Raw genomic sequence first — 22,780 nt, forward strand, 5'->3', positions numbered from 1 at the left:
AGCCAGACTGTGGAAGGAGCTGAGATGTCCTTCAACAGATGAATGGATAAAGAAGATGTGGTCCATATATACAATGGAATATTACTCAGCCATAAGAAAGGATGAATACCCAACTTTTACATCAACATGGTTGGGACTGGAGGAGATTATGCTAAGTGAAATAAGTCAAGCAGACAAAGTCAATTATCATATGATTTCACTTATTTGTGGAACATAAGGAATAGCATGGAGGACATTAGGAGAAGGAAGGGAAAAATGGGCGGGGGGGAATTGGAGGGAGAGATGAACCATGCGAGACTATGGACTCTGAGAAAGAAACATGGTTCCAGAGGGGTGGGGGGTGGGGGGATGGGCTAGCCCGGTGATGGGTATTAAGGAGGGCACGTTCTGCATGGAGCACTGGGTGTTATAGGAAAAAAATGGATCGTGGATCACCACATCAAAAACCAATGATGTAATGTATGGTGACTAACATAACATAATAAAATAAAAATAAAAATAAAAAAAGCAGAAAAGAACACCTCTGCTTTTCGTCAGGGTTGGAGGTTTGCTGGCAGGTGAGCGAAGGATGCCTAGGCATTCTGTGGGAAATCGAGAAAGGGGCAGATAATGAAAGATGGTTAGAGCTTTCACTAAAGGTTGTTCATGGATCTCCCTTGACATTCTACAGGAGACTGTTAACAAAGCTCTTTTCAGTTATTCTTGTCCAGCGGACTGGAGCACCTGCGCCTTGAAGCAAAGACTAAAAACCATCAAGATGCCTGCTCTCCAACTGCCATTGTTATGTTTTTATCTTCTTATATCATTTTCTTATGATTTTATGGAAATAAATCATTCTCCAGCTATAGCTATGTCATAAACTCCTTGAAAAAAGGGTCTGTAATCTCCACAGTGTCTGGTATCAAAATAAGTAAAAATGATTGTTCTCTAAGGTATATTATGATACAGTGAACCAGCCAGTGATTCACAACTTTAGTTGGTCAGGTGGTCTCAGGTCACTTTTGAGGATCTAATCTTATTGTTGATGCTGCTTAACTTTATTTCCTGAAGATACGGCTGCAATTCTTCAAACCAGGTATCTATTTTACCTTTATTATTTTAAATAATAATAACCCAATGCAAATTTGCTTTTGCCAAACATGACTGCATTTGGTTCATACCAAGGCCCTGTGAGACACTCTGAGGCATGGTAGGTATTCTTTCTTTTTTTTTTTTTTAAGATTTTATTTATTTGACACAGAGAGACTGAGAAAGAGCACAAGCAAGGGGAGCGGCAGAGGGAGAAGCAGACTCCCCACTGAGCAGGGAGCCCGATGTGGGACTCAATTCCAGAACCCTGAGATCATCACCTGAGCCAAAGGCAGATGCTTAACCAACTGAGCCAACCAGGTGACCTGATAGGTAATATTTCCATTTTACATGAAAAAAAAACCAAGGCCCAGAAAGAAAAGTCACTTGTTACTTATCACATGGCAGAACTGGATTAAAACCCCCATGTTTGCACTCAAACTAATGTTATTTCTAGTCCACTATTGTGCTTATTTTTAAATAAAAAATTATAATCCTTAGGATCTTTAAGATTAAACATATGACACAATAATTATTTACTAGTGCCTATATTGAAAATCAGTTTTAGATGGTTTGAAATAATAGAGGAACAGACTATATTACATATAGAATGTTATGTTTTACCATTACATATACAGAAATTACTGTGTAGATTATTTAGTTACCCTATTTAAAATCTACCCCCTCTATGCAAGAAATAATTACACGAACACATCCCATTGACAGTAGGATTAAAAAGAACTCATAAAATAGAATGAAAAATTTCTAAGCAATAACATTCTACCCAATGATATTCAAGGATTTACTGATGTAAAGCTTAAATATCAGTCTTAACTACAATTACTGTTTTTCCTTAGTTCAAGATTAATGTTTCCCTATGAAAAGCATACGGCAACGAGAATCTAGGACAAGAAAGAAAATGAGTGGAAAGAAGTTATTCCCTAAAAGGAGGCTCAGAGTTCACCATCGATAAAGGATGAGCTCATTCTTCAGCAAGCCCACTGTCAGAGGGACATTGCTGGGGTCTCATCTGTCCTGAGCTGTAAGAAACACTTTATTTCTCTATCCCTAGGGATCCATTGTCATTTCCTTTCCCTGTGCCTCTTTAGCAAACTCTAACCCCCCCCAAAAAAGTTACCACAAAAAGGTCTTTGTATCTTAGATTGTCATTGCCATCATTTTGGAACTGAAAATTTAAAGTTTAAGTTAAAAAAAACACTGATTCCCCCCCCCGCCCCGGGAGGGTCTGTCCAAGTCAGCAGGGGTCAGACATCCCGGATGTCTCTCTGTGTCACTGATGCAGGAATATTTGCAGGAAGCCAATGAAGGGCTAATCGTTGGAAATAGCTTCTAATATTCCATATTCACATTCTATTAGTTGAGTGAGTTTCCCTTGGGGTTTATTTACTTGAGGAGGGGGAAAAAAAGAAGGAAAAGAGAAGGGGAGGTGGAGACCTCTGTTAAGAAATGCTTGAAGAGGGACGCCTAGGTGGCTCAGTGGGTTAAGCATCTGCCTTCGGCTCAGGTCATGATCCCGGGGTCCTGGGATTGAGCCCTGCATTGGGCTCCCTACTCCTCGGGAAGCCTGCTTCTCCCTCTCCCTCTGCTGCTCCCCCTGCTTGTGTGCTCTCTCTTGCTCGCTCTCTCTCTCTCTGTCAAATAAATAAAATTAAAAAAAAAGAAATGCTTGATGAAGTAAAAGAGAAAGAGAGGCTTTCCCATCACAACCCATCTTAACAGGTCCTCGGAGGACTGGGTGTTCTTAACCAGGACACACAGGAGGTTCAAAGCACCCTTGGGAAATCCTGCCTTCCCCTTTGCTCCCTTAGAGCTCCTCAGTGGAACATGAGTTAAGTCAGGACGTGGCTGGCTTTGTTTCCTGCCACTTTCTCAGCCTGGACCACGAGAATAACTGCTTCCGTCTCCACCGCAGGTAAATCGTAGAGACCTGCTCTGAGGTCCTGAGAGAGCGTAGCAGAATGAGGAAGCAGTTATACGCACTTCATGGTTCCCGACAGGTAGGTGTCCTCGTGAGACTTTCAACCGGAGAAAAGGAGAAGGAAGCATTCACATGATGGCATAAAATCCCTGGTGGGACTCCACCACGTGGGATTATTACACTGGCAAGAACACACTTGCTGCTACTGGGACCAGAGACTTTGTATCACTTTGACGTTCCGAGCAATTAGGAGGAAGCTTCATATACCTGCTGAGTGGCTTACTGGGAACTGACTGTCCCTGGCAGGCCTGGTGGCCAAGGTGACTCAGACTGAGTTACCGAGAATAAAAGGCGGATGGGAACTTTGGAAATGGAAGGATCCCCGTTTGTCCCTGCTCTTTGCTCAGCCTCCTGGGGGTGTCTTTCCAACTCACAATCAGTCCACTTATTCATGCATCCTAATTCCAAATTATTGCTTACTTGATTCTGTAAGCATCAGTGGAGGAGAGACTTAGTGTCAGACACTTTTCTAGAAGCAGGGGTGCAAAGAGGAGGAACACCCAAGTGTTTAAATTCAGTCTGCTTCAAGGGGCACATCCGGACGCAGTGGGCTATGTTCTCGGCTTTGAGGGCTGAACAGGGCGGCGTGGGTGGACGGGGAGGGCTCGCTCACCGCCGCTGGCAGGAGACAAGTGAGCCTTCCAGCTAACGGTTCACACCTGAGCCGAGTCTTATGGGAGAAGCAGGAAGTCAGTAAACGAGGCAAACACAAGGGAGATTGAGAGAGAGGGGGAGAGAGATGCACCAGTCCTTGGGTAACAAGGGAAACTACAGGAGGCCGTGGATGCGTTAACTAACTTAACTGTGGAAACCACCCGACAATATGGGCATTTATCAAATCACCACACGGTCCACCTTAAATCTACACCATGTTGTTTGTCAAATATATCTCAGTAAAACTGGAACAAATCTAAGAAAAATAGAACACTAAAACCAGAAATCCGCAAGAAACGTGTAATTGCTTAACAGACCAACATTCCTCTCTTCTTTTTCTTATTTTTTTTTCAAGAATTTATTTATTTGAGAGAGAGAGTGAAAAAGAGCAGGAGGGGGTGGGAAGAGGGAGAAACAGTACCCCAGGGATCACCACCCGAGCCGAGCCGAAGGCAGATGCCTAACTGACCAAGGCACCCAGGCGCCCCCTTTTTTTGCTTTATTTTAAAGAAAATGAAAGCACTCTTCCATGGGCTGCCCTGGACTCAGCCTGACAACAGGTGTTCTTTTTTTTTTTAAAGATTTATTTATTTGACAGAGAGAGACACAGCGAGAGAGGGAACACAAGCAGGGGGAGTGGGAGAGGGAGAAGCAGGCTCCCCGCAGAGCAGGGAGCCCGATGCGGGGCTCGATCCCAGGACCCTCGGATCATGACCCTCGGATCATGACCTGAGCCGAAGGCAGACGCTTAACGACTGAGCCACCCAGGCGCCCCTGACAATAGGTGTTCTGAGAAGAGACAACAGCTCACCACAGGGGATGGCAGGTGGGAGGGAGCAAAGCCTGCTGTTATTAACAATAGAAAAGATACAAATAATAGCTTGCATACAGTGAGTCCTTACTCCACTGTTTAAAACGCCTTGGAAATATTAATTTTTTTAAAGATTTTATTTATTTATCTGACAGAGAGAGGCACAGCGAGAGAGGGAAAACAAGCAGGGGGAGAGGGAGAGGGAGAAGCAGGCTCCCCCCCACCTCGAGCACGGAACCTGATGCGGGGCTCAGGACCCTGGGATCATGACCTGAGCTGAAGGCAGAGGCTTAAGGACTGAGCCACCCAGGCGCCCCCTTGGAAATATTTAAATAAGCAGCTGAGTACACCCCAGCCCTGCTGGAGCACAGAGACAGAGCGCATGGAGAGGCAGGGACGGGGCTGAAAGGTAGTGAGGCGTCACATCCTGCAGGGACAAGATCCCACGGACAACACGCCTTGGAAGAACATAAATATAAATAGACTTTTATTTCCAAATCACTCAGTCTACGTGAGGGCATCTGGGGCCAGAGGATAACAACAGCACAGCAAACAACATTCAATGCATGTTTAATATGTGTTGGGTAAGAAGAGTAATAATTCTAACCACCAACTTTGAGTGTGGACCACATGCCAGGAGCTCTTGTAAGCCCTCTGCATGCATCATTTCATCTTCAACGGCCTTGTGAAGTCTACCATAATCATCCACTTGTTCAGAGGAGGGAAGACGGGCAGGCGGGCTCTGGAAAGTGGCACGGTCAGGCCAAGTGCCCGCTTGTGGCGCCTGCATTCAAATCCAGCTTTTCTGATTTCTGAGCACCTGTTCTTAATCTCCATTCTTGTTATTTTCTGGTCTGTTTATTAAGCTTGTTGAGATTTGACATGTGTAAATGATAAGGGACAAGGAAACCATGGGAATCGGATGATCACACAGGAGACAAAACCAACAACACCGTTTTGCCCAGCAAGGAGAGAGCGCTGTTTGTTAACAAGCAGAGAGACAGCAAGAAGCTGTTGTGACCCTTCACTGTGCGAAGTCTGCATCTGGGGGCTTCCATTTCTGCAGCAAATTACCTGCGGATGAAGGGTCATCGTTTAGAAGAAAATGGTGAAGTTGCTTTTTTGTTTTTGAAAAAATGTGAAGGGTGCTGATGAAGGCAACCCAAACAAATTGTTGGCAGGTAAGGAGAGGCTGTTTAAGGTCAACGATGATGAGATTGTAGTAGGATGAGTACAGAAACTGGCCTAAAGTTTGTGAAGAATAACTGCACACACACACACACACACACACACATCGCTGAAGCAGTCCTAGCAGGGCATGCCACGGACTGGGCCCAGGAAGTGAGTTAGCAAAATTCCGGGAATGGCTCTTCCTGATGCTGTAGCATCTTCTCTCTGAGTCAGCAGGGCTCTGAGCGGAGAGCCTGCCCCGGCCGTGTTCTCCAGCCAGAGGAGAAAGGCAAGGGAAAACCACGTATCCCCACATCAGACCCCACATCAGCTTGGTCACTGCTGCTTGCAAAGGCATGACATGCAGAACCACACTCTGTAAGTTCAGGCCTAAAAAACACCCACCCTGTAAAACACAAATTCCAGTAGGAAACCGTTCGCAACACACCTTGAAGATCTTATGCTTGTGCGTTTTTATCTGAAAAGATCCACTGTCCCTGAGGATGTGCTCAGTGAAGGACAAGGAAAAGCTAAATAATATAAAGCACTTTCATCTTAAACTCTATTTTCTGTTTCTATTGTTACAACACAAATAGATTAAAGATTCTGAATCTGTCTTGAATTTTTGACTATGGGGGAGAGCTTTGAAAAGACTAGTGTATTTTGATTATGGTTTTTACAAAACATCTTTGTTGTCTGTTCATTATAGTGATTAATTCTGTTATCTAAGATTGTTGGAGTATATGGTAAAGAATGGAATATACGCCTTGATAGTATATTTAGAAATAATAAATTTAATAAGCCCCAAACTCATTGATAGCACAGACCTCGTCATGCCTAAATTACTGTACCAAACCCAACAGTATCTATCCTGTATGTCACTAAAATAACAAGAAAATACTGTCCTAAGCACTGTGACCCATAAGACTGAGGCTTGCTTTTTGCCTTTAGAGAGATATAATCTTGAGTCCTCTTTTAACTAGTAGAAAAAAAGAATATGATTAACCATTTTTACACTTCACATTGTTATCTGGTAGAAAACACAAATTATATCTACAAATTAAAAGACTGTGAAAACAACTTCAAAATAAAAATATCAGCTATTATGGTGGGCTGAATAATGCCCTCCATTCCCTCCCCCAAATGTCCACATCCTCATCGCCAGAACCTCAGCCTATGTAAAGGGCAAAAGGAACTTCGCAGCTGTCATGAAGGATCTTGAGTTGGGGAGATTAGCCTGGATCTTTTCACAGGGGCCTAATGAGGTCATCACACAGGTCCTTGGAATATGGAGACAAGAGGGTCAAATGCAGAGAAGGTGAAATGACAAAGTAAGCTTTAGAAGGAAAGAGACAGAATTGAAGATGCTGTGTTGCTGGCATTGAAGATGAAGGATGGGCATGAGCCACAGAATCAGGTGGTTTCTAAAAAATGGAAAAGACAAGGCAACAGATTCTTCTCTAGAGTCTCCAGGAGGAACCAGGCCCTGGTAAAATCATGTCTTCAAACCAAGGAGATGAATTTTGGACTTTTTTTTTTTTTTTCCAGTATAGTTGATACACAATGTTACATTAGTTTCAGGTGTGCAACTTAGTGATTTGACAGGTTTATACATTTTGCTGTGCTCACCACATGTCCTGTTACATCACCATTATAATATCAATGACTGTATTCCTTATGCTCTGCTTTTTATTCCTGTGACTTACTCATTCCATAACTGGAGACCTGTGTCTCCCTCTCCCCTTCATCTGTTTTGCTCAGTCCCCTCACCCCTCTCCTCTCTGGCAACCATCAGTTTGTTCTCTGTATTTATAGTTCTGATTCTGTTATTTGTTTCTTTATTCATTTTTGAAAGCTTCCATTTATGAGTGGCATCATATATCATATGGTATTTGTCTTTCTCTGACCAACTTATTTCACTTAGTATAATAACTTCTAGATCCATCCATGTGTTCACAAATGGCATGATATCTTTTTTTATGGCTGTGTAATATATCATGGCATATATAAATCACATTTGCCTTATCCGTTCGTCTATTGATGGACACTTAGGTTGCTTCCATGTCTTGGCTATTGTACATAATGCTGTAATTAACTTAGGGTTCATATATCTTATCAAGCTAGTGTTTTTGTCTTGTTTTCTGCCTGACACTAGAAATATTGGATGGTATGGTATTTCTATTTTTAATTTTTTGAGGAACTTCCATACTGTTTCCCAAAGTGGCTGCCCCAACTTATATTCTCATCACCAGCCAAGAGGTTTCCTTTTTCTCCACATCCTCTCTAACGCTTGTTGTTTCTTGTCTTTTTTTATTTTAGCCATTCTGACAGGTGTGAGGTTGTAGGTCATTGTGGTTTTGATGTGCATTTCCCAGATGATGAGTGATGCTGAGCATCTTTTCATGTGTCTGTTGGCCCTGTGCATGTCTTCTTTGGAAAAAATGTCTATTCAGGTCCTCTGCCCTTTTTTTTTTTAAATTGGATTGTTTGATTTTGAGTGTTAAGTTGTATATTGTCTTTATATATTTTGGATATTAACCCCTTATTGGATGATTCTGGACTTCTAAGTTCCAAAAATATAAGAGAATAAAGCTGTATTGTTCTAAGCCAAGAAATCTGTGCTAATTTGTTATAGCAACAATAGAAAACCAATACAACCACCTTTTCACACATTCCTCACCACTCTAAACCCGGATCTGGGAAACAATACCTATGATCTACATAAAGAAAAATATCTTTCCCACTCAGGAGGGCGTAGAGATTAGCTAGTGTACCGTAGTGAAAGTAATTCACCTGTGAAAGTGTAATGGGGGTGTAGCATGGAAAGAGAAACAGGACATGGCAGCCAGGCTTATAGATGCACAGAATTTTGTGTACGAGAAAGAGCTTCTTAAATGTCCCTGGTCATGTGACCTTAGAAAGGCACCTGAGTACAAACATACTATCTATCTTTAATTTTCATTTTTCCATATTTTAGGATTATCCTAAATTAAGTTTCCTTAAGGCAAAAGGCATATGCCGCGCCTACTTTAAGTCTCAGAGACGCAACCTCTGCTTCCTGCCACCTGCTAGGCTTCCTGCCCCTTCACTCGATTATAAATGGCTTGCCGAATATACATCCGAGGAGGAGTGGAACTGATTTTTGCATTATAAAACCTGGTTTTAAGCCCTGTTTCTGCTGCTACACTTGGGCTATCTCTGAACCTCTCTGAGCTTCAGTTTCCATTGTCTCTGGGACAAAATTGGTGATGGGTCCCTAAGGGGGATAGGAAAATTAAATGAGATGATTGGTGACTGAATAAGATGTAGTCATTGTACTTAATTACATCACAAATACTACTATTTACATAATGTTACACATTTACTAGCTTTCCATTTCATGCAATTTCACTGCAAGTCATGCCCCCAAGATGTCAGTGAGGGGATGTGACCTCTCTCCCCACTTAGCAGTTAAACAAACTGAAGTTTTACAGAGTTTCTTGTCCAAGAGCTAACAGACAGCAAAGCAGGGCCTTGAGTCAGGGTCTTCTGACGCCACATTTCATGATCTCTCCTCCTTGGGACTAAAACAGAGCCTTTCTTCTCCAAATTGAAAGAAGAGCAATCTTTCCAAAGAATAACAATGTTCTGTGATGATCCATCAACGCTCATAAATTGGGACTAAGATATAGGATCTGTTGGCACCAGTGTCCTGAACGGGGGGGAACGCATGTTGGGGGGCGGTGGGGAGATTTATAACAGGAGACCTGTGATTAGAAATGCCTCGCATTAAGCATCCCAGGGTAGAGTCCCCATGGAAAGGTCTGTCACACTGAAGCCCAGCCCTGGAAAGATGTTCACTGTCCTATTTCCACAATAGTATTTTTGCTTCCGCAGTATTTTTAGTACCTCTAGGTTTAATTTGAAATAGATTTTTAATTTAGTTTAACTAGGTACTGAACACCTAAACCACTTCAGTTTGGATCAGAATGAAGATGCCTACTAATAATATTTAATGATTATTTATGGCAATATTTCAAGAATGAGCTTTCTAATGGGTTTACATAAATATTTGACACAGCTTCATTATCTTTACAAATATGAATGGAGGCTGAAGAAATAATATTATTTCTCAGCAGGCATTCCTATCTAATAATGTGGTTGGTAAGTAAAATCCATTTGGAAAAACAAGGTTTCATGCTCTTTCTAATGCAATTTCTATTTCTTGCTAATTCATCTGAGATTAGCCACTAAAATAGAAAACAAGCTCACCGTCAAGTCCTCCTCTTTGCTGTTCTCTCCTATTTATTTTTATAGACGTACAGAAGACATCAGAGTCAGATGTGCATTTTCAAAACACTTATTAATATGAAAACTGGCTGCTTCCAAACCTGCCTAACTCCTAACAGGGCCATCATTATCATTACTATTGGCAATCACAAATATCTGTGATTGTCTATTATTTAGAAGTCATTATGCTAAGTTCTGGAAAAAAGAAAAAAAGGAAGGTACTAGCTGTTATTTATGTCCTCCCAACTAGTATATAGATTCCATGGGAGTAAGGAACATGTTTTTTTCATTTATCTTTGTATTTTCTGAGCCTTCTGTCAGGCACAGACTAAGCAGTCTAGTTGTTGTTGTTGTTGTTGTTTTCCAAACAACAGATCTACAAAACTAAAATGATAATAATGATACCTCCCTGGCTGATATTACTCCAATGCCCATCAGTATGATTGTAATAGTCGTTTAACCTCCATTCGGCTTGGCCAGCACTCATGATTTATACGTTGTCAAATATTTTGAATATCACTTAACGCCTACATAAAAAGTGCTCTAAATATTCAATGGTGTAATGCATGTAAAACACTTCGAAAAGTTTGAGTAAGTGTTAATAATAATGACGGTGCTAAAGATTGGGATGATGATTAAACTTAGAAAAATGAACATAAGAGAAAAACTTACTAATCAAGCAGCACATTAATAACCAGGTGAATAAAGCAGTATGTTCTAGAAGTTCAGAAAAGAGAGGAATGTGGGGCCTAGTATGAACCAAGAAATATGTATGAAATATATGATATTTGAAGAGGGCTTTGAAGAACTGGTATGACATGCTCACACAAATAAAAGAATTCACTTTTGCAGGTCCAATTACACAGCCATAAAATTTCTATACTAAGTGATGGTACATTCACATAAAATGTTTTAAATTTCCAAAAGACAGTAAGATTGGGAGTTTTCAAAAATATAATAACATGTGAGATATTTCAAAGGTAAATAAAATCACTATGTCCTGATTAGTTTATTCTACCCCCAAGTTTCTATAGTTTTTGTCATATTGAAGTCCTATGGAAATGGAAAATATAAACTAAAGATTAAAAATGTGCATAAAGGTTGACATTTACCAAACATGCTTAGCACATATAAAGAAATTACTCATCAATAATAGTTTAAATCATTCAAAATTAAAATCTGATTAGAAGAAAACACGTAATTATCACTGGTGTAAAACAGAGACTATGAAACAAAAAAGGACAAATACTGACATAATGTTCTGAACACTATATTGCTGGAATTGCAACATATATAGATGTGATATGTTTAACAATAATAGCACTAAGGAGGGAGATGAAATGGAACTAATTTGGAATGGAATTTACATATTTTACCAAATTAAGTGAGTATTAACTTAAAGTAGATGGTGCTAAATTGAAATACATTTGCCCTAGAACAACCACTAAGAAAATAACTCAAAAAATATAGTAAAAAAATTAATGAAATGGAACGCTAAGGAGGAACAAAGAGAAAAATACATGCGACACATGGAAAACAAATAAAAAATGGTAAATATAAATCCAACCATAGCAAAAATTAGAATATATATAAGTGCACCAAGCAGTCCATCAAAAGGCAGATTATCAGACTAGATTTTGTATAAGTCCAACTATATGTAATATGCATAAGACACAATTTAGATTCAATGACACAAAAAAGTGGAGAGTAAAAAAAGATGAAAATATAGACATGCACATGATAACTATAAGTGAGTGGTTATATATTTAACACAAAAAAGATAGACTTTAAGAAATGTTAATAGAGTCAAATAACATGGCTTAATAGTAAAAATGTCAATTCATCAATAAGATATAACAATTATAAACAGGTATGCACCTAACAACAGAGCACCACATACATGAAGCAAAAATGGAAAGACTTGAAAGGAGAAATATACAAAAATGAACAATAATAATTAGAGATGTTAATGCCCAATTCTGTCAGTGATAGAACCTAAGCAGAAAATCACCAAGGATTTAGAAGATTGAACAACATTCTCAACTAAGTTTTGATAAATTTAAAAACATTAAAATAACTGAAAGTACGTTTCCTGACCACAGTGGAATTAATTAGATGTTTATAATAGAAAAGAATTAGATAAATCCTCAACAACTTAGAAATAAATAACACTTCTAAATAATCCGTTATGTCAATCAATGATAAAATCAAAAGGAATTTTGAAAATATGTTGAACTGAATTAAAACAAAAACAAAAGATATTACTATTTATGTGCTGTAGCTAATGCAGCCCTTACAGAGAAATTTATAGATATAAATGCCTATATTAGAAAATAAGAGCTATCTAGAGGAGACAGGAAGATGGCAGAAGAGTAGGAGAACCCTAGGCTCACCTCATCCCACTAATACAACTAGATAACTATTAAATCATCCTAAATACTCCAGAAATTGACCTGAAGACTGACAGAACAAATTCCACAACAGAAGAAGAGAAGAGGCCACATCAAAGATGGTAGGAAGTGCAAAGACAAAGATGTGGTTTAGGCGAGAAATGGATCCTGGCTGCTGAGGAGGAGAAGGAGCTGAGGTCATGAAGAAAGACGAGAGGGAGAGAGAGAGAGGCACAGGGGTTGAATTTCATGACTTCTTGCAACCAATGGGGCTTAATCCTGGAGTTTCAAAGGTCAGAGGGCTTGGCTGGATTAGAGCCTGGAGGGACTACACTGCTCTCAGAGACAAGCGGGCAAACAACTCGGGGGCATACAACAGGGAAGCAGCCCCATCTGCAGAGTGCCTGGGGCAACGGGAGGAGAGAGTATTCACTCTTCTCTGAGTGTATCCCTGAGAGGCAGTGTTTCTGGAGATGTTTATCACACAAATGGACATCAAAAGAAAGCCTGAGTAGCAATAATTACATTGTACAAATTAGACTTTACAACGAAGTCTGTAACAAGAAATAAGGAAGGACACTATATAATCATAAAGCGGACAGTCCAACAAGAAAATATAACAATTATGAATATTTATGCACCCAAGATGGGAGCACCTAAATATATAGAACAGTTAATAACAAATATGAAGGAACTAATTGATAATAACACAATAATAGTAGGGGACTTTAACACCCTCCTTACAGCAATGGACAGATCATCTAAACAGAAAAATAAATAAATAAATAAATACAAAATAAACAAGGAAACAATGGCTTCGAATGACACATTGGACTGGATGAGCTTAACAGGCATATTCAGAACATTTCATCCTAAAGCAGCAGAACACACATTCTTTTCAAGGGCACATGCAACATTCTCCAGAATAGATCACATATTAGCCCAAAAAACAGGCCTCAACAAATATAAGAAGACTGAAGTCCTGCCATGCACCTTTTCTGACCACAACACTGTAAAACTAGAAGTCAGCCACAAGGAAAAATCTGGAAAGACCACAAATACACGGAGGTTAAATAATATGCTACTAAACAATGAATGGGTCAGCAAGGAAATAAAAGAAGAAATTAAAAATATATGGAAACAAATGAAAATGAAAACACAATGGTCCAAAACCTTTGGGATGCAGCGAAAGTGGTCCTAAGAGGAAGTATGTAGCAATACAAGCCTACATCATGAAGCAAGAAAAATGTCAAATAAACAACTTAACCTTACACCTAAAGGAGCTAGAAAAAGAAAAAGAAATGAGGCCTAAAGCCAGTAGAAGGAAGGAAATAAAAAAAAATTAGAGCAGAAATAAATGATATAGAAACTAAAAATATAATAAAACATCAATAAAACTAGGAGCTGGTTCTTTGAAAAAATAAAATCAATAAACCTCTGACCAGACTTATCAAAAAAGAAAAGATAAAGGACCCAAATAAATAAAATCACAAATGAAAGAGGAGAGATCACAACCAACATCACAGAAATACAAACAATTCTAAGAGAATACTAAGAAAAATTATATGCCAACAAACTGGGCAATTTGGAAGAAACAGACAAATTCCTAAAAGCCTTCAAAGTACGAAAACTGAAACAGGAAGAAATAGAAAACTTGCACAGACTGATAACCCACAAAGAAATTGAATCAATAATCAAAAAACTCCCAACAAATAAAAGTCCAGGGCCAGATGGCTTCACAAACTCTACCAAACATTTAAGGAAGAGTTAATACCTATTCTTCTCAAATTATTCAAAAAAAATAGAAAAAGAATGAAAACTTCCAAATTCATTCTGAGGCCAGCATTATCCTGATACCAAAACCAGACAAAGATTCCACTAAAAAAGAGACTACTGGCCAATATCTCTGATGAACATAGATGCAAAAATCCTCAACAAAATATTAGCAAACCAAATCCAACAAGGTATTAAAAAAACATTCACCATGATCAAGTGGGATTTATCCTGAGTTGTAACAGTGATTCAATTTTCCCAAATGAATCAACATGATACATCACATCAATAAAAGAAAGGATAAGAACCATAGGATCATTTCAATAGATGCAGAAGAAGCATTTGACAAAGTAAAACATCCATTCGTGTTAAAACCATAAACAAAGTAGGTTTAAATGGAACATACCTCAGTATAATAAGGCCACCTATGAAACACCCACAGGTAATGTCACTCTAAATAGAGAGAAACTGAGAGCACAGCTCGGTGGCCTCAGTAGAAACCACAAAGTTCATAGAACCTACAATAATTAGTATTTGGCCCATAGGAGAAAAAGGCTGTGGATCCCTATGTTACACAAAAGAAGCCACCTACAAAAATGCCCCACATACTGTATGATTGCACTTGTATGGAATTTCAAAAGGACAGAGAGCAAATCTGTGGTTGTCTGGGCCTGGCAGGAGGAGAATATGGATTGATCGCAAAAGTCTCTAAAATTGTGCCTTTATGATGTACTGAAATATATAAATTACACTTCAATAAACTTAAAAACAAACAAGCTCCACTCACTGTAATTGTTCTCTATGTCTCTTAGGGATGCTTCCTTCAAGAGAAGCCCTGTCTCTACACCTCCTTTTCTTTTTCTTTTCCAGAAAGGTTTAAAATAGTCCATAATCTGGATACATGCATTTTCTTTCTTAAGGTATCATTTAAGTTGTTTCTATATTCTCTTTTACTATAAATGGCAAATAGCTAGAGGCTTAATTAAATGTTAGTTTACCTGCTTTTGCCAGAATTCTTCATACGTAGTGCAAGATATTTTAAGTAAAATTATTTTTATAACAAAAATTATAAAGGAACTATAATCCAACACCCTAAAGCAATCAAGAGAATTAAGGAAATACTTGAATAAAAACTAAGAAACTGCATTTGCCAAATATACATATACATATATTTACCAAAGAGACATCTAACATATACTCTTCATATACCATATACTATATTTGAAGCTAAAAGTATAACAAAGCATCTTGACAGTTATCAATAGCAGCTTCTCCAACATAGAAAATACTAAAAGAGGGAAGAAGAAAACTTATTTTAACAGAATCCCATCTACAACCCAGAAGTAAAGTTCAAAATAATTTGTTTTCATATTGGTTACTACACTTTCATTTTTAAAATAAATATGATACAGAAAAAATATCATAGTTTTCTTATATTCGAGATTACATTTGTAACTTGAAGAATTACAAGGAACATAGATTACTGAAACTAAGTAAAAATGTATCATTAAAATTTATTGCTAAACATAACAAAGATTTTTGAAGACCTAAAAAAATTTTTAAAAATATCTATTATGATTTCTGTCCTATAATGCTCACAGCAATAACTTATTGGTCATGTTTTTGAATTTTTATAGCTTATGGAATATATTTAATTTTGTTAATATTATTTGCCAGAGGAAACTAATATTTCAACATTAAAAGTCATTTAAAAACTTCTTAAGGTCAAAGTCTAAGAAAGAAGATTTAATCTAGTAATTATTTTTTAAAAAGACCACAATTATCAGATCACTGAAAATGTCATAAACATTTCCGTTTCCATGAAAGCAAAATATGTATTTTACAAAAACTACTTTAATGCAAATTACTTAAAGTACTCATTTACTGTGATTAAAATTTGAATTTTCTATTATTTAATCTCAAAAATTTGAGTAAATTGTTTGTGTCTCATTATTACTGTTATAAAAAAAATCATGTATTGTTTAATTTTTGTCATGAGAAAGGGCACCTATTTTCAAACACGGTACATGGGTGCCTGGGTGGCTCAGTCATTAAGTGTCTGCCTTCGGCTCAGGTCATGATCTCAGGGTCCTGGGATCAAGCCCCAGATCGGGCTCCGTGCTCAGCGGGAAGCCTGCTTCTCCCTCTCCCGCTCCCCCTGCTTGTGTTCCCTCTCTCGCTGTGTCTCTCTCTGTGAAATAAATAAATAAAATCTTTGTTAAAAAAAAAAAAATACGGTACAGAGGCACCATGCGGACCCTAGAAACCATCGTGTTTCTAGTAGCATGCTATAGATCTTTTTAAATTAATGTTTTGTTCAAAGCATTCAGAATCACATTCACCAGTGAAAGGAGCTGGTGGAGGTAAAGCAAATGTGTTCAATGCAGAAAGACATGGACAGGATGGAACCGAGTCTGATGAGATTTAGACTGGGATTCACTTGAGGTCCTACTGTTCTGGGGTTTAAAGATCTAACTGCCCTGTGAATGTGAGGTGGAGTAGCAGAAGTACCTGCGAAAGGAAGGCTTCCGCTGAGGATAAGTTAACAGCAGTTAGTCCTAAGGGCTCCTTAAACATGTGATGTCTCGCATTTAGAAGTGATGTGATCCCCTTTCCAGCCACCAAGAAGAGAGGAAGGTCCAAGGAAAGCAAATTTCAGATCAACCTGTTTTTCATGACTAGAATTCCCTGAAGCACAAGAAGATGTAAATAAGACCTGGGATATTTCTAACGCCCCGTTCGGCTTCTGTCACTCAATAATCCTGTGGAGCCAGAGGTATGCTAACTGACGTTCCTGATGATCCAGATCTCAGCCCAACACTGAAGTTCACTCTTTCCATCCTCCATCATGGCGGGCTTGTTCCTTCCTTCCGGGGCTCTTATTGTAGATGCAATGAATGTAGAAGTCTCCACTTAAAAATCTCTCCCTTCCCCTCGAGTTATGTGTCCACCTGGGAGATGGCCCACCAGACCCATCCCCTAGGCGTCTGCTCTCTCTCACCCCAATAAGGATGAGGCCACTATGTGGATGACCAGGGAAGGGAGGGTCTCTCTTTCTGCATGATTCAGACAGCTCCGGGTATTCACAATTGATTTTAACCCCAAAGCTTTACGACTCTGGAACACGACTGACAGCGTGTGATTAGGAAGAAGCTGTAGTGGGAGGCTGGCATGACTCCAAGGGCAAATGCAATCACAAAACCAGTACAAGTGGGATCTACAAGTGAGTGAGCCCAAGAATGGAGAAAGCAGATATCTAGGGAGCTGCGGCTATGTGTTCATTCGATGACGGTTTCGTTTTGGAGCTGCGGGAACCTGTGTTTGTGAGCTGAGCCCCCATCTCCAACCCCCAGCAGCTGGCTCAGAAATGGGGCCAATGAGGCTTCACAGTAGGAATGGCAAAATAAAGTCATTACCAAGGCCCCAGGCTCTGGCCCCAGCTTCTGCTGTTCCAGCAGGGGGACTTCAGAATGGGTGAAGGGTAGGGATTTTACTCAGAAGGTGCTACGCTTTAGCTCAGGATCCCTCAACTACACAACTTTCTCTCATTCATATTGTCATACGGTTTTGTATAATTTGCCAAAGTGAAACATTTTTGCAGGGAGGACCACTATTCCTATGAAACACCTCTTCCTCTACCTCACAGCTCCCTTCTATCAAATTCCTTTAGAGTGGCTGTGGGTGATTTTGGAACCCAGCTAAGAGGAAGTTGAGTTAGGGACACATTTCATTAGGATTTAGTGAGATGGTTATTTATGTGGTTTTCAGTCATTTCTGTAAAGGGGTTGTTGGGAGCCAGATACAAGCTTGGCTTCTTACAATGCTCTTACCACCAAGTCATTTGAGGTTCTGACAAAAAGAGCCAGAGACCATATCTAAATATGGATTTTCAAAACTTTACAATAATCCTAAAAATGTACATCATGTTATCAGGAGTGGGCTGTGAATAATAAATGTTTCTAAGCTATCGGTACTAAAAAACATTTCAGTGAACCCTGCTAGAGGAAAGACCGAATTATTTATTTTCTATAGAAAATTATATTATAATACCATTATCAATAGCTATTCAATAAATCTATTAATTTATTATTATTTTTTTAAGTAGGCTCCATGCTTACCCCAACACAGGGCTTGAACTCACAACCCTGAGATCAAGGCCTGAGTTGAAATCAAGAGTCTGACGCTTAACCTACTGAGCCACCCAGGCACCCCAATTATTCAGTAAATATAAAGCCAAATAATGTATGAAAAATATTACAAATTTGTTGTCAGGTAGTTAATTAGTATGAAAATTACTTCATTGACTGGATTGTGATGTTTGCGGTCTTTATAACCTTTATAGTTAATAATTTTATTTTATTTTATTTTATTTATTTGACAGAGAGACACAGCGAGAGAGGGAACACAAGCAGGGGGAGTGGGAGAGGGAGAAGCAGGCTTCCCGCGGAGCAGGGAGCCCGATGCGGGGCTGATTCCAGAACCCTGGGATCATGACCTGAGCCGAAGGCAGACGCCCAACGACTGAGCCACCCAGGCGCCCCTATAGTTAATAATTTTTAATTTTACTTCCATGGTAAATAGTCAGTTCCACACTTTGTAAGACAAGGGTTGGATGGGAGTGGGCTGCCTCCAGACATGGCTAGAAACAAGCGTGGCTGGGCCATCGGTGAAACTAGCCATGAATCCAGTTTCCAGGAGCTGGGAAACACGGGAGTGGAGAAGAGTGGGAAAGGCAGTGGCTGGTGCAGCAAGCCAGAGACCATGTGCCTCAGGGGAACCCACTGGACCCATTATTCAGACACAACAAGAAGGCAAACTTCACACCTCAACTTACTTCATGACTCTGGTTAGTGGAAGAAAATGTTACTGCTCATAACTTTGTTTTTACTGGTAAATAGGTGTCTTAGAACAATGGAAAGCATAACTTTTTAAAGATTTATTTATTCATTTATTTTAGAGAGAGGCCCGGGTGTTGGGGGAAGGGGCAGAGGGAGAGAGAATCTCAAGCAACTCCTGGCTGAGCGCAGAGCCCAACGCAGGGCCAGAGCTCACGACCCTGAGATCAGGACCTGAGCTGAAACCAAGAATCAGACGTGTAACCGACTGCACCACCCAGGTGCTCCAGAAAGTATAACGTTTTAATTAGCAATAATCGCACCTCGGATAAACCTCATTGGCTACGATACTGCCACTGTGCAAAGCTAGAAAGTATAACGTTTTAAAGGCCAAACACTTCAAGAACTTTTTAAGAATGAGTAAAATGAGGTCTAAAGTGTTCTAACTATCATTCTAAGGTTACTGGGGGCAGAACAACTAACTTCTTCTGTGAATACATATGTACCCTCTAAAAACAGATGTTTTATGAAAACTGTCTGGGAAATTAATTTATACGGGTGAAAGCACTTCATATGAATCAAGGGACTTAAGACAAAGCAAGAAGACACGGTAGCAGTTGATTATCAAATGGATGCAAAGAGCTTCCCAAGAGAACATCATCTAATATTCTGGGCACCTAACATGTATCATGAGGAATTATACATCTTAAGGAAGATGAGCTAAGACCCAAGCAAGCCCTAAAAAAACAAAACACCAAAATAATTTTAAGGATTCAAAGTAGTTAAATAATCAGAGATTATATCAGATATTCAGCCCAATCTGCTTTAACTCCAGTGAAGCAAAATGCTCATCTACACTTTTTTAAGATAGTATTTATTTATTTGAGAGAGAGAGAGAGAGAGAGCATGAGCGGGGGAAAGAGCAGAGGGAGAGTGAGAAGGACAAGCAGACCCTGCACTGAGCACGAAGCCCAACACGGGGCTCGATATCAAGACCTGAGCCGAAACCAAGAATCAACCAACTGAGCCATCCAGGCGCCCACTCATCTATATTTTTAAAAGTCATTCAGTATTTCACTTGAATGGCAGCTACACACAGGCATGACGTCAATATTCAACGTAAAATCTGGGGAGTTTCTGTGCATCAATGCAGGTGAATCTTCACAATTCATGGATTAACTCACAGTTGACCCGATACCCATCGACAACAGCCGAAAATGTTCAGATCAAGCATTCAGTGCTTTTTCTCCATTAGTCATCCGAATCATCAGCCTGAGCCAGAGAACTGTAGTTTTATTTATTGATTAACTTCTACATTGTATATTCACAATCTCATATAATTTCTGCCAGGTATTATTTTCCCAATTTTACAGATGAGAACACAGGCTGCTAAGGATTAAGGCCAAGGTCACAGAGCTGATACCCAACAGGGCTAGGATTCAGGATGCTGCTTTCTCTTCACCCAAACCTACCTTTTATAGCCACAATGCTAGGACAGCTGCCACCCTCCCCCCCACCCCACCTGGCCTCAAAGGGAGGAGTCAGTAGAAAGGCCGGGCTGAGTCTGGGTTTGGCTCCTCATAGTCACAGAATCATCATGACAAGGGGTGGGAAGAAGGAGTCAACTGAGTGGAGCAGACAGCATCCTCCTCACGGACAAAAATGACCCCAAACTGCATCACATTCATGCAGATAACCTGAGTCAAACATTCCTGTATCAATGCAAGTCCAGATGGGCATGCTGGTCTTCTTGGACCAGGTCAGTGACACTGTGTAGATGCTCCCAAACCCCATTCCCTGATCCTGGTATTTCTCCTGAAACTTAAACTCTTTTTTTAAATTGCCTTCTAGATGTTTTTGTCAGAACATCCAAAGCAACAATCTTTAACAGGATCTATTAATTCATCCTTTCAGTCTATAAACATTGTTTTTGGTCCAGGACATACACACCTGTGAATGCCTCATTATATTGAAGTAGCCATGCAGCAAACATGCAAACAACCATAAATATGATGTTTATAAAAATATCGAGTCCCTTAAAAAGTGGCCTTAATCATAACGTTCCTACTTAAATGGTTAAATATATGTGCATTCCTTTATATATATTTCACATTCCACTGTCACATCTGGCTCTTCCCTCTTGGAGCAAATGGTATCATACAAAAATGTTCCTGATGTCATCTCTCATCCCCCATGTTCTTTTATAATCATGTCACACCCCTTGAGTAGGGAGTAGAATTCCCTTCTCCTTGAATAAGGTAGGTTATGTTTGTAACTCACTTAGAACGCAGCAAAAGTGACACTCGGTGAGATCTTAGGGCTTGGTTAGAAAAGGTGACACAGCTTCTATTTAACTCAGTAAAGGCCTCGTGTTGGAGTCCTGCGCCCCCAGGTGAGCAGCAAACTTCCCTGAAGCTGTCATTCCATAAGCAGCCCCCAAAACCTGTGTAAACAGACAGATTGAGTCTCTAAGGCTGCAGGGGTGGTGTGTGGAGAGAGAGAGAGAGAAACGGAGACAAATAAATGGAGAGAAAAGCTCACTGTGAGCAACAATCAAAAACGGCCACATTCTGGGGCGCCTGGGTGGCTCAGTTGGTTAAGCGACTGCCTTCGGCTCAGGTCATGATCCTGGAGTCCCGGGATCGAGTCCCGCATCGGGCTCCCTGCTCGGCAGGGAGCCTGCTTCTGCCTCTGACCCTCCCCACTCTCATGTGCTCTCTCTCTCTCATTCTGTCTATCTCAAATAAATAAATAAAATCTTTAAAAAAAAAAAAAAAACGGCCACATTCTGAATGCAGTCTGATGAGAAACCCCAAACCAGAAACACCTAACCAAGCCCTCCTCAAATTCCTGGCTCACATAAACTATGTCCATGAGTCAATAAGTTGGGGGTAATTTATGCTGCAACAGTAGTAACCAGAATGCCTGGTTACTGATTACTAGTGATGCCTGCTAGTTAGCCTAGTACTTCTGTGAAGGGATTTTTCAGGTATTATCCAACTTCCTAATCCATTGACTTTAACTCGGGGAACTTATCTTGGGCCCTTCTGACAGAATCAGCTGAGCCCTTAGAAGAGACCAGAAAGACTGGGAGTGGAGCATATTCTCCTATGGGCCTGAAATAAGAAACAACCCTGTTGTGGACAGCCTACATAAAAGCTGCAGGAGGGCTCTGTGCTCAGCTGGGAGTCTGCTTGAGGATTCTCTCCCTCTGCCTTCCTCCCTAAAATAAAGAAACCTTTAAAAAAATAATGAGTGTGTGTGGGTGTTGGGGCACCTGGCTGGCTCAGTGAGTAGAGCATGAGACTCCTGATCTTAGGGTCATGAGTTCCAGCCCCACCTTGGGTATAGAGCTTACTTAAAAAAATGTTAAGTCTTCTGATCCATAAACATGTTTTTGTTGTTGTTGTTTTTAAATAAGCATGTGTGGTTTTAAACCACCAAGATTGTGGTCATTCTTCACATGGTGATAAGAAATTAATATAGAAAGCAAGAATAAGATTAGTGAACAAATTTCATGCCATGAAATTCTGCAGAGGTAGACCAGAAACTTGGATCTACGCTTCCAAGAATGGTGCAGGGTATTAACAGGGTTAGAAAGACCAGATATGACAGATAAAGGGCTAGTATCCAAAATCTATAAAGAACTCATCAAACTCAACACCCAAAGAACAAAGAATCCAATCAAGAAATGGGCAGAAGACATGAACAGACATTTTTCCAAAGAAGACATCCAAATGGCCAACAGACACATGAAAAAGTGCTCAATATCGCTCGGCATCAGGGAAATCCAAATCAAAACCTCAATGAG

General features: G+C 39.9%; 1 long non-coding RNA gene and 1 pseudogene across 1 annotated transcript in view; both read right to left on the bottom strand.

Annotated features, from left to right (window-relative positions):
* The window catches only part of LOC115939374 (uncharacterized), a 135,357-nt gene that overhangs the window by 99,449 nt on the left and 13,128 nt on the right, over positions 1-22,780 (bottom strand). The window lies entirely within an intron of this gene.
* On the bottom strand, positions 19,259-19,337 carry LOC145716364 (U4 spliceosomal RNA; annotated as a pseudogene).

Source organism: Leptonychotes weddellii, chromosome 11 (assembly GCF_054177405.1).
Source record: "Leptonychotes weddellii isolate Sample4059 chromosome 11, ASM5417740v2, whole genome shotgun sequence".
NCBI classification, from domain to species: Eukaryota; Metazoa; Chordata; class Mammalia; order Carnivora; family Phocidae; genus Leptonychotes; species Leptonychotes weddellii.